We start from the raw sequence: 11,336 nt of genomic DNA on the forward strand, positions 1-11,336 counted from the left end.
GAGCAGAACTAAAGCAAAATGATCTGTTGAAAATTACAAAAAAATTTGATAATTAAAGTCAACAGGAGAATTGTCCATTGCAATTTGACGTCTTACTGAAGAAGCAAAAGGTGGTGTCTTTTCTTTAACTGGCAATGTTGACAGGAAAACAGTCTTTGATGTCCTACGCAAGAAACATCCAAAATCACGCGTAACAAGTTTTATTGGGCAATGAACATCCAAAAGCTTTGCCATACCATCATTTTATATTTGAAAAAATTAATGCTAATTGGTGAGAAAAATTGTCAGGAAGACGCATGGAAACCATAGATATTCCGGCCTGGATTCCAACCAATGACAAAAGCTTATGACATTTTTTAAGGCATGCTGTGTTCAACGTCTTGATCATTCCTTCTTGATGTACTGGGAGCCCGTTTAATAGTTGGATTTCTCTTAAACTTTCATTCACTTTTCAGGTGACAATTTTTCACGATACTTAAAGATCTTAAATATATCCAATTTCCTGTTGCATTGATTTTTTTTGTGAAACGTTCATTCAACGGCAATTTCCTGATCTGCAATCTGCTGACAGCTACAAAAAAGCAGATTTTTTTGGTTATTTATTGGTTTTGCTAGCCAATGGCATTTCATTTTTTTAACTAACAACTTGAATTTTTAGATGCAGGAATGTAAAGTGCTTTCTGCAACATAAGTGTTACCCAGGATAAGGTACGCAACCCAAACCAGCTCTGATCTGACTATCTAGACCAAAACCGACTCTGGCCATCCGATCCTGACAAAAATTGGCTCGGATCAAACAAACTTGAGTCGCGCACTGGGTGTGTCAGATCGACTTCAGTTGCGCACGGGGTTGTCAGACCGACTGGAGTTGTGCACTGGATTGCCAGACCCACTTCGGTCACGAACTCGGTCACTTATTAACGGTACTCTGACAGACACTTTTGACTGTTGTAGTAGCAGTAATCATTGGTATTATACATTTTTTCCAGAAAAATATACGACAGTTTATGGATATGGTTTCTGAGGTTTGCAGTAAAACATATTAGTTTGAAAAAATAACATCTTCAGCTCAAAAACAATTCGCAAAAATTTTGTCTTTGGTGGTGTCTTGGATATTTGCCAAATAAGTTGGGAAGTACTCTTCAAAAAAGAGTCCCACGAATATTAACTATATCTTGTTGTTTCGGGGGACTAGCTGTTTTTTCGGCTGGAGCTCTTGGTTCTGATCAGACTTTCCATACTCTGGAAAAGTTTCTTATCAGGTGGTACATATTCTGGAAATAGCTCTGTTCGGACTACCCAGACCATACCACAAGTTTTCGAGACCCTAGACCACGCACTGATCAGGCTATCCAGGGCGGGGCTCTGGTCAGACCGCCAAGACCGTAAGTAGTGCCCTGATCTGACCATGCAGACGCTTGATCAGACTGATCAGACTATACAAACCACAGACAGTGATTCCCGATTTTTTGGACTGGTCAAGTTTTAACCCCCATGTGAGACCCAAGTCGGTCTGATCAGGTGGGGCTTCGGTCGCTCACCTCATCCTGGGTAGTGTTATTGTTGACGGGTAGTTGTCTGATAAAAAGGAGACGCACATTGTTTAAGGTTATAATAGCTGATCACGATTACAGGCCTAAGAGGCGTGTTGTATTTATAGATTTCCACCGGCTGTGGTTCCGTTGTACTGTGTCCCTCAAAATGTTATCAGCAATTTTACCTTGTTTTGTTAATTTTTGTTTCTTGATGTGTACCATAATTTTCTGTTTTGATTGCCCACTCAACAGTTTCTTCAACAGAAATTAATTTTTCCCAGATTGACTTGAACTCAAGATATCACCAAATACGTCAATGTAGTTTGTTTTTTTTTAAAGAAAACCACGCCCTTTTTAAGCCTCTGACGCGATTTTTGTAGTTCTTTAGAGTTTTGGCTTTCCTATCTATAATTTTTTTGGTCAATCAAATTTGATTCTGCTGAGCTCCATTACTAGTTTAACAACATCCTCTTTAAAAATTTTTCAGTTTTCTGATAGAATAAAAACAGTATCAAATGAAGTCTTTTAGTCTTTGTTTGCACATTATGTAAGATCCTCAGATGTGATTCATTGTATTTCTGTGTAAAATTCTCAAACACAACGAATTTTCGCTTATTCGCCTGTTGCCATAAGAAGATATGGGAAAAACATATCAGTTTTTTTGAATTTTATTTGTTCGGGAAACCTTAGAAGAGTTTTTCTCATGAGTAGTATAAGCACCCTAAATAATTTTAAACTAAATTTACCCTAACGGAGTTACCCTTAGCTTTACCCAAACTCACTTATCTTTTTGTCCTAACTTACACTAATTTTAAGGTTATGGCCTAGTTGAGGCAAATTTAAGGGAACTTTAATGGTAACTTGAAGGTATTTATTTAATGTAATTTTAACAAAATTTAGACAGAAATTTAATGTTCTTTTGAAGTAGTGATTCCTTAATTTTTCAGGTAGAGTTCAGGTAAAGATAGGGTTAGTTTAGGTGAATTGAGGAAAAACAAATCAACATTTACAGTTGAGGAGAGTTAGGATGTTTTTTGAGGTAAATTTACCTAACAATATTTAATGTGAGACTGAAAGAACGCTTTATCAGAGTTATGTTCCAATCTCTCAGATATTGACCTCAGACAAAATCAAGGTTCTTTTCAGATTATGCTTTATTGAACTAGCTTTTTAATCGCCAGCATTTCTTTTCTTTAATTGGCAAAGTTGACAAGAAAACGGCCTTTGATGTCTTACTCATCCAAAACCACGTCAAGCAAGTGTTAGTGGGCAATGAACATCCAAAAGTTTTGCCATACAATCAGTTCATAATTGAAAAAACTAATGCTAAATGGTTCGAAAAACTGCCAGGAAGACGCAAGGAAACCACAGATTTTCCTGCCTGGATGCCAACAATTGGCAAAGGCTTATGATATCTCTTAAAGCATGCTCGGTACAACGTCTTGATGATTCCTTCTTGATGTACTGGGAGCCCGTTTAGTTGTTGGATTTCATGCAAATTTTCAGTCAATTTTTCTGGTGACAATTTTTCACAATATTTAAAGGTCTTACATATGTACAATTTTCTGTTGCATTGTTTTTTTTGTGAAACGCTCATTCAACTGCAATTTCCTGCACTCCAATCTGCTGACAGCTACAAAAAGCCAGAATTATGCGGTTTTCTATTGGTTTCTCTTCCCGATGGCATTTAAGTTTTTCTTTACTAACAACTTTAATTTAAAATACAGGAATGCAAAGTGCGTTCTGCAACATAAGTGTTACCCATGATAAGGTACTCAACCCAAACCAGCTCTGATCTGACTATCTAGACCAAAATCGATTCTGGCCATCCGATCCAGACAAAAATTGGCTCGGATCAAACAAACTTGAGTCGCGCACTGGGTGTGTCAGATCGACTTCAGTTGCGCACGGGGTTGTCAGACCGACTGGAGTTGTGCACTGGATTGCCAGACCCACTTCGGTCACGAACTCGGTCACTTATTGAAGGTACTCTTACAGACACTTTTAACTGTTGAAGTAGCAGTAATCATTGGTATTATATATTTCTTTTCAGAAAAATAGACGTCAGTTTATGGATATGGTTTCTGAGGACTTCAATAAAACATATTAGTTTGAAAAAAAATTTTCAGCTCAAAAACAATTAGCAAATTTTCGTCTTTGGCGGTGTCTTTGATATTTGCCAAATAAGTTGGGAAGTACTCTTCAAAAAAGAGTCCCACGAATATTAACTATATCTTGTTGTTTCGGGGGACTAGCTGTTGTTTCGGCTGGAGCTCTTGGCTCTGATCAGACATTCCATACTCTGGAAAAGTTTCTGATCAGGTGGTACAAACTCTGGAAATAGCTCTGTTCGGACTCTCCAGACCATACCAGAAAGTTATCCAGACCCTAGACCACGCTCTGATCAGGCTATCCAGACTCTGGGCGGGGCTCTGGTCAGACCGTCCAGACCGTAAGTAGTTCCCTGATCTGACCATGCAGACGCTTGATGGGGTCTTGATCAGACTATACAAACCACAGACAGTGATTCCCGACTTTTTGGACTGGTCGCGTTTTAACCCCCATGCGAGACCCAAGTCGGTCTGATCAGGTGGGGTTTCGGTCGCTCACCTCATTCTGGGTAGTATTAATGTCAACGAGTAGTTGTCTGATAAAATGGAGACGCACATTGTTTAAGGTTATAATAGCTGCTATCAGTGATCACGATTACAGGCCTAAGAGGAGTGTTGTATTTATACATATCCACCGGCTGTTGTTCCGTTGAACTGTGCCCCTTTAAAATGTTATCAGCAATTTTACCTTGTTTTGTTAATTTTTGTTTCCTGATGTGTACCATAGTTTTCTGTTTTGATTTCCCACTCAACAGTTTCTTCAACAGAAATTAATTTGGCCCAGATTGACTTGAACTCAAGATATCACCAAATACGTCAATGCAGGTTGTTTTTTTTAAACAGAAAACCACGCCTTTTTTAAGACTCTGAGGCAGATTTTTGAAGTTCTTTAGAAATTTGGCTTTCCTATCTATAATTGTTGTGGTCAATCAATGTCTAAAAATTTTGTTTTCATTTTAACTTTTATACAATTTGATTTTGCTGAGCTCCATTACTAGTTTAACAACATCCTCATCAAAAATTTTGCCTTTTCTGATATAATGAAAACAGTATCAAATGAAGTCTTTTAGTCTTTGCTTGCAGATTATGGTAGATTTTCAGAAGTGATTCAATGCATTTCTGTGTAAAATTCTCAAAAACAACGAACTTTTGTTTATTCGCCTGTTGCCATAAGAAGATATGGGAAAAACATATCAGTTTCATTGAAATTTGTTTGTTCGGGAAATCTTAGAACAGTTTTCTTCATTAACAATATAAGCACACAAAATAAATTTAAACTAATTTTACCCTAAAGGAGTTACCCTTAGCTTTACCCTAAAGCATTTATATTTTTGTCCTAACCTACACAAATTTTAAGGTTATGGCCTAGTTGAGACAAATTTAAGATAAATTTAAGGGTAATTTGAAGGTAATTATTTAATGTAATTTTAAGACAAGTTAGACGAATTATAGGGTTCTTTTGAAGTAGTGATTCCTTAATTTTTCAGGTAGAGTTCAGGTAAAGATAGGGTTAGTTTAGGTGAGTTCAGGAAATTCAAGTCAACCTTTACAGTTGAGGAGAGTTAGGATGTTTTCTGAGGTAAAATTACTTAACCATATTTAATGTGAGACTGAAAGAACGTTTTATCAGAGTTATGTTCCAATCTCTCAGATATTGACCTCAGACAAAATCAAGGTTCTTTTCAGATTATGCTTTATTGAACTAGCTTTTTAATCGCCAGCATTTCTTTTCTTTAATTGGCAAAGTTGACAAGAAAACGGCCTTTGATGTCTTACTCATCCGAAACCACGTCAAGCAAGTGTTAGTGGGCAATGAACATCCAAAAGTTTTGCCATACAATCAGTTCATAATTGAAAAAATTAATGCTAAATGGTTAGAAAAACTGCCAGGAAGACGCATGGAAACCATAGATTTTCCGGCCTGGAGGCCAACAATTGGAAAAGACTTATGACATCTTTTAAGGCATGTTGTGTTCAACGTCTTGATCATTCCTTCTTGATGTACTGGGAGCCCATTTAATTGTTGGATTTCTCTTAAACTTTCAGTCAGTTTTTCAGGGGACAATTTTTCACGATACTTATAGATCTTACATGTATCCAATTTCCTGTTGCATTGTTTTTTTTGTGAAACGCTCATTCAACTGCCATTTCCTGCACTCCAATCTGTTGACAGCTACAAAAAGCCAGAATTATGCGGTTTTCTATTGGTTTCTCTTCCCGATGGCATTTAAGTTTTTCTTTACTAACAACTTTAATTTTAAATACAGGAATGCAAAGTGCTTTCTGCATCATAAGTGTTACCCAGGATGAGTTGCGCAACCCAAGCCAGCTCTGATCTGACTATCTAGACCAAAATCTTCTCTGTCCATCCAATCCAGACAAAAATTGGCTCTGATCAAAAAAACTTGAGTCGCGCACTGGGTGTGTCAGATGGACTTCAGTCGCGCACGGGGGGTGCCAGACCGACTGGAGTTGCGCACTGGGGTGCCAGACCCACTTGGCCCACTTCGGTCACGCACTCGGTCGCGCACTGACGGTACCCTGGCAGACACTTTTAACTGTTGAAGTAGCAGTGATCATTGCAATAATATATTTTTTTCAGAAAAATTTTCGTCTTTTTATGGATATGGTTTTTGAGGTTTGCAGTAAAACATATTAGTTTGAAAAAAACATCTTCAGCTCAAAAACAATTAGCAAAATTTCGTCTTTGGCGGTGTCTTTGATATTTGCAAGATAAAGTTGGGAAGTGTTCTTCAAAAAACAGTCCCATGAAGTTTAACTAAATCTTGTTTTTTTTTTCAACTGGAACTCTTGGTTCTGTTCAGACTTTCCACACTCTGGAAAAATTATGATCAGGCCGTACAGGTTCTGGAAATAACTCTGTTCAGGCTATCCAGACCATACCACAAAGTTATGCAGACCCTAGACCGCGCTCTGATCAGACTATCCAGACTCTGGGCGGGGCTCTGATCAGACCGTCCAGACCGTAAGTAGTGCCCTGATCTAACCATGCAGACTCTAGATGAGGTCGTGATCAGACTATCCAGAACGTAGACAGTGATGTCAGACTCTGTGGAGTCCATGGGCCCTTGGTTTTCTGCTTTTCCTTTTTTCTGTCAATGACTTCTCATTCGCTCTTTAAGCTATTCAAGCGAATGCAAAATTCACTCCAGAAATCATTATATGAATTGGGAAAAACACAGAATTATACAAACTGGTGCACACAATGCTATTTGACATCAAACGCCAAAAAATGTAAGATTTATTTTTCAAAATTCGCTATAAAAAAGCATGCGTTTAAGAAACTAGTATAGTACAGTATTCTGCGAAGTACCTCGAGTTTTTCCTAGGTAAATATCTGAGAGATTGAAACATAACACTGATAAATTTTCTTTCAGTCTAACACTACTCATGACGAAAGCTCTCTAAGCTTTTCCGATAAAAACAAAATTCAAAACAAGTTATAACTTTTTCCCATAGCTTCTTATGGCACCCGGCGAAAAAAAAAGTTCGTTTTTTTTTTTGAAAATTCTACTCAGAAAATCAATGAATCACATCTGAGGATCTACCATAATGTTCAAACAAAGACTAAAAGACTTCATCTGATACTGTTTTCATTACATCAGAAACTGCAAATTATTTGTAGAGGATGTTGTTAGATTAGTAATGGAGCTAAGCAAAGTCAAATTGTATATAAATTTGAATTGAAAATAAAATTTATGAGTCAAAGATTGACCACAACAATATAGATAGGAAAGCCAAAACTCTAAAGAACTTCAGAAATCTGCCTCAGAGTCTTAAAAAGGGCGTGGTTTTCTGTTTTAAAAAACAACCTACATTGACGTATTTGGTGATATCTTGAGTTCAAGTCAATCTGGGCCAAATTAATTTCTGTTGAAGAAACTGTTGAGTGGGCAATCAAAACAGAAAATTATGATACACCTCAGATAACAAAAATTAAGAAAACAAGGTAAAATCACTGATAACATTTTAAGGGACACAGTTCAACGGAACCACAGCCGGTGGATATGTATAAATACAACACGCCTCTTAGGCCTGCAATCTTGATCACCGAAAGCAGCTATTATAACCTTAAACAATGTGCGACTCCATTTTATCGGACAACTACCCGTTAACACTAATACTACCCAGAATGAGGTGAGCGACCCAAGCCCGCCCTGATCAGATCGACTTGGGTCTCGCATGGGGGTTAAAACGCGACCAGTCGAAAAAGTCTGGATTCACTGTCTGCGGTCTGTAGCGAGCAAAATTTTACAATGAGCAATTGGAAATTTTCCGACTAACTAGCAAAGTGTCAGAGGGTCTTTTATTGCAATTAATAGATGTACTAGTGCAAAACCTTTTCGAAGAACCTAGAAGTACATATTTGGATGTTTTCGGGAGGGGGGGGGAGGGAGATATCTGTCAATGTAATTCAAGTCAACTTGATATGAATTAGCGTATGAGTAGCGCTTTTACCATTTGCTGGAAAGTCTCGTTTCTTGAGGTAAGTTTATTGGGAAAAGATAAAAATTTATAGGGAGTTTTGAAGATTTAGAAAAAGTTTCGTGGAGTTAAAAGCTTTTTTATTTCAATCCCCTGCGGTTTTTCAATATCATTATGATTGAGCTCACACCAAGTGAATCAAAACTGCAAAATTTACTAGACAAAAAAACTTAGTTGCCATAAACTTGCAAAAAAATTGCATATAAAAATTGTTGTTAGCTTCCTGCTCCATGGCGCCTTTTTCTAAGTTTGTTTATCGCACTTAGTTTTGAGGCCAATAGAGAGAAGATTTTCGAATCTTTATAGCTGTTTTATATGGAATTGCGTCTTTTTGGTCAAATAACCACAATCAAACGTTGTCAGATATATTTTGCGGGTGTTTTTTATTTGCTTTTGAGTTAATCGGAGCCTTTCAGTTGCTGTAATACGTTAGTTTTTCTGAAGATATTTTTGTTTTCACGTGTTTTTTTTCCACAGGTTTGAGGTAAATGGAGTTATCCATTGTGGAAAAGAAGTTCTGTAATTTGCTACTTTAGGTACATTTTTAACATATCAAAGCTGAAAACTCATGCATCAAACGTGCGAGTTGCCATTGCAAAATGGATAAGTCTTTTTTTTAAAAAAAATTTTATTGATTTATTGTCGACGTTTTGAAATCTTCGTTTTTTTTCCAGCTTCTGTCCGAATTAATTTCTCTGAATTAAAAAAATATGATGTTGTGAGGTTCATGATTGTTAAGTTGCTTGTTTTTGGTGCAGTAATTTGCAAACGGCAACTGCTTCCTATGTCTCAATGATAAATTTGAGCCTCTATTTAACCGAAAGTCGTATTTTCTGAAACTCTCATTATATATAAATAATTGGATTTTTTGATCAGTTAATGTATATAGCATCAGTTACTCCTCATTTTCTTCTGAAATTTGTCTCCTACTAAATTTGATCAGTCTGCTTAGTTTATTTTTCGCTACGGTGAGATAAAAGTGAAAAAGTTATTGCAATTTTTTACGTACAAAATCCTACTTAACTGGAAGTCCTTGCATATCAACAGTGTTATTTTGGACTAGAAGTAAAATGACAACTGAAAAACGGTTTTCAACGCAAGTGTTTTCCTATTTCGCGTTTTTCGCCTGCCTAGCTAATGCCTATCTTTGCGTCTATCTATGGATCTGTCAATAGGTTAAAAAACATTCGTTAACAAAACACAGCGTTCAGACTTATATATCCTGTCCAACAGCATGGAAAAAAATATCGAGCCTTACAGGTTTCAATAAGGCGTAACAAATTTAATTAAAACAAATCATTTTAAATTTCGCCGCTTTAATTATTGTTCTGCAGCAATCATTGAGCATAGAAGAATTAGAAAACAAATTGTATAAAGGTTATATCGTGTAATTAAAAGAAATGAGAAATTAAATGAAACATCACAGTCCAAGAAAATATAGTGGTTCGACGTAAAACACTTCATCATAAAATGATTCATTATCCTGCGCTACTAACGAAAAATACAGCGTTTTTGACAACTTGAACACCGTAAATATTTTTGATCTTTTTTAAAGTCTTATGAATCATTTTAGCACTCGCTATACGTTAAAAAGGCATATTTTTGCATTTTCTGCTTCATTTCAGATGTCTATAACTCGCTTTCTCACTCTCACTCTCTCTCTCTCTCTCTCTCTCTATATATATATATATATATATATATATATATATATATATATAAATAAATATATATTTAAATTTATATATATATATATATATATAAATATATATTTAAATTTATATATATATAATATATATATATATATATATAATATAAACACAAAGATATAAATATATAAAAATAAATATAAATATATAAATATATAGATTTATCTATGTATAAAAATCTATACAAAAATATATCTATGTATATATATATATATATATATATATATATATATCAATCTCTCTCTCTCTCTCTCTCTTTCTACAAAAAAATTGAGAAATTGTATCAATCTATTGGAAAAAATTTGTTAATTTTTTTCAGCGTTTCATTTGCCCCTTTTATCAATCCCGTTGGATGCTGCCCAGATTTTTGTATTTTCTGCTTCATTTCAGATGTCTATAGCTCTCTCTCTCTCTCTCTCTCTCTCTCTCTCTCTCTCTCTCTCTCTCCACATATATTTATATATATATATATATATATATATATATATATATATATATATATATATATCAATAAATCTCTCTCTTACTCTTTCTCTCTCTCTCCCTCTCTCTCTCTCTCTTAGTGTTTGTAGGTGTTTGTGTATGCCAGCGACCCATAATTCCTTTTTAAAATAAACATTTGATTTATTAATTAATACTATATAATTGAATATGTTGCCCCGAATCCTTGATCGGAGATTTTTTTAGCTCCTCGGGTGCACCTTTTCGGGTTACCTTTTTGGAATCCTTTTCACGACATTTTTTATGCAGCTTCTGACATCAAATCTAGGATCTTTCACATATTTCGGCGCAAAAAGTATTGATTTTGTTCAGTAACGGAGTTACACGTTCTGCATCACTTGGCCGTAAATACAGTTTCCTGAATTCATATTTAATCAAGTAAAAACTCCCATAAAATCAATAATAATCAGTCATATTTTTTTGTGAGCCACCTTTTTGACAAATGCTATTCTGCAGTTTATCTCTTCAGATTTCACTTAGTAAGGCGAGGAGCTGTTCTGATTTCGTTAATCAGTTTGACTTTTCATCATTTAATCCAGGTTGAGGTCCCAGACGGAATCAAGTATGTTCAGACCTAAGATGAACGCACGGTGGGTGTGTCATGCGTTCAAAATTACACGGTCTGAAAAAATCAAAAAAAGCACGAAAGTCTGGTGAACGATCAAAAAATCTGGACAAAAGATTTTTCCGCCTGAGACGGTCTGGACAAATCGGTTTCTGTCTGGCACCTCAACCGAGTCAGTTTAGTTGTCATATTGTTATGATAAATTTGCTTTTCTCTTGCCACGATCCATTTAATCGTGGAAACTTGCAATTGGCATTAAGCGGATAATTAGCAGTAGTATTCTCATTATTATGCGGATAGCTTTTTCCTGTGTTCAATTTGTAATAATTACATATCATGGCACGTAAGACCTTGTCTAATAAAAATTGGCACCAATGCGAAAAGAACCAACTATTTAAATGGTTAAAATTGT

The sequence above is a fragment of the Convolutriloba macropyga genome, chromosome 9 (assembly GCF_964194025.1).
Source record: "Convolutriloba macropyga chromosome 9, txConMacr16.3, whole genome shotgun sequence".
Classification (NCBI taxonomy): domain Eukaryota; kingdom Metazoa; phylum Xenacoelomorpha; order Acoela; family Convolutidae; genus Convolutriloba; species Convolutriloba macropyga.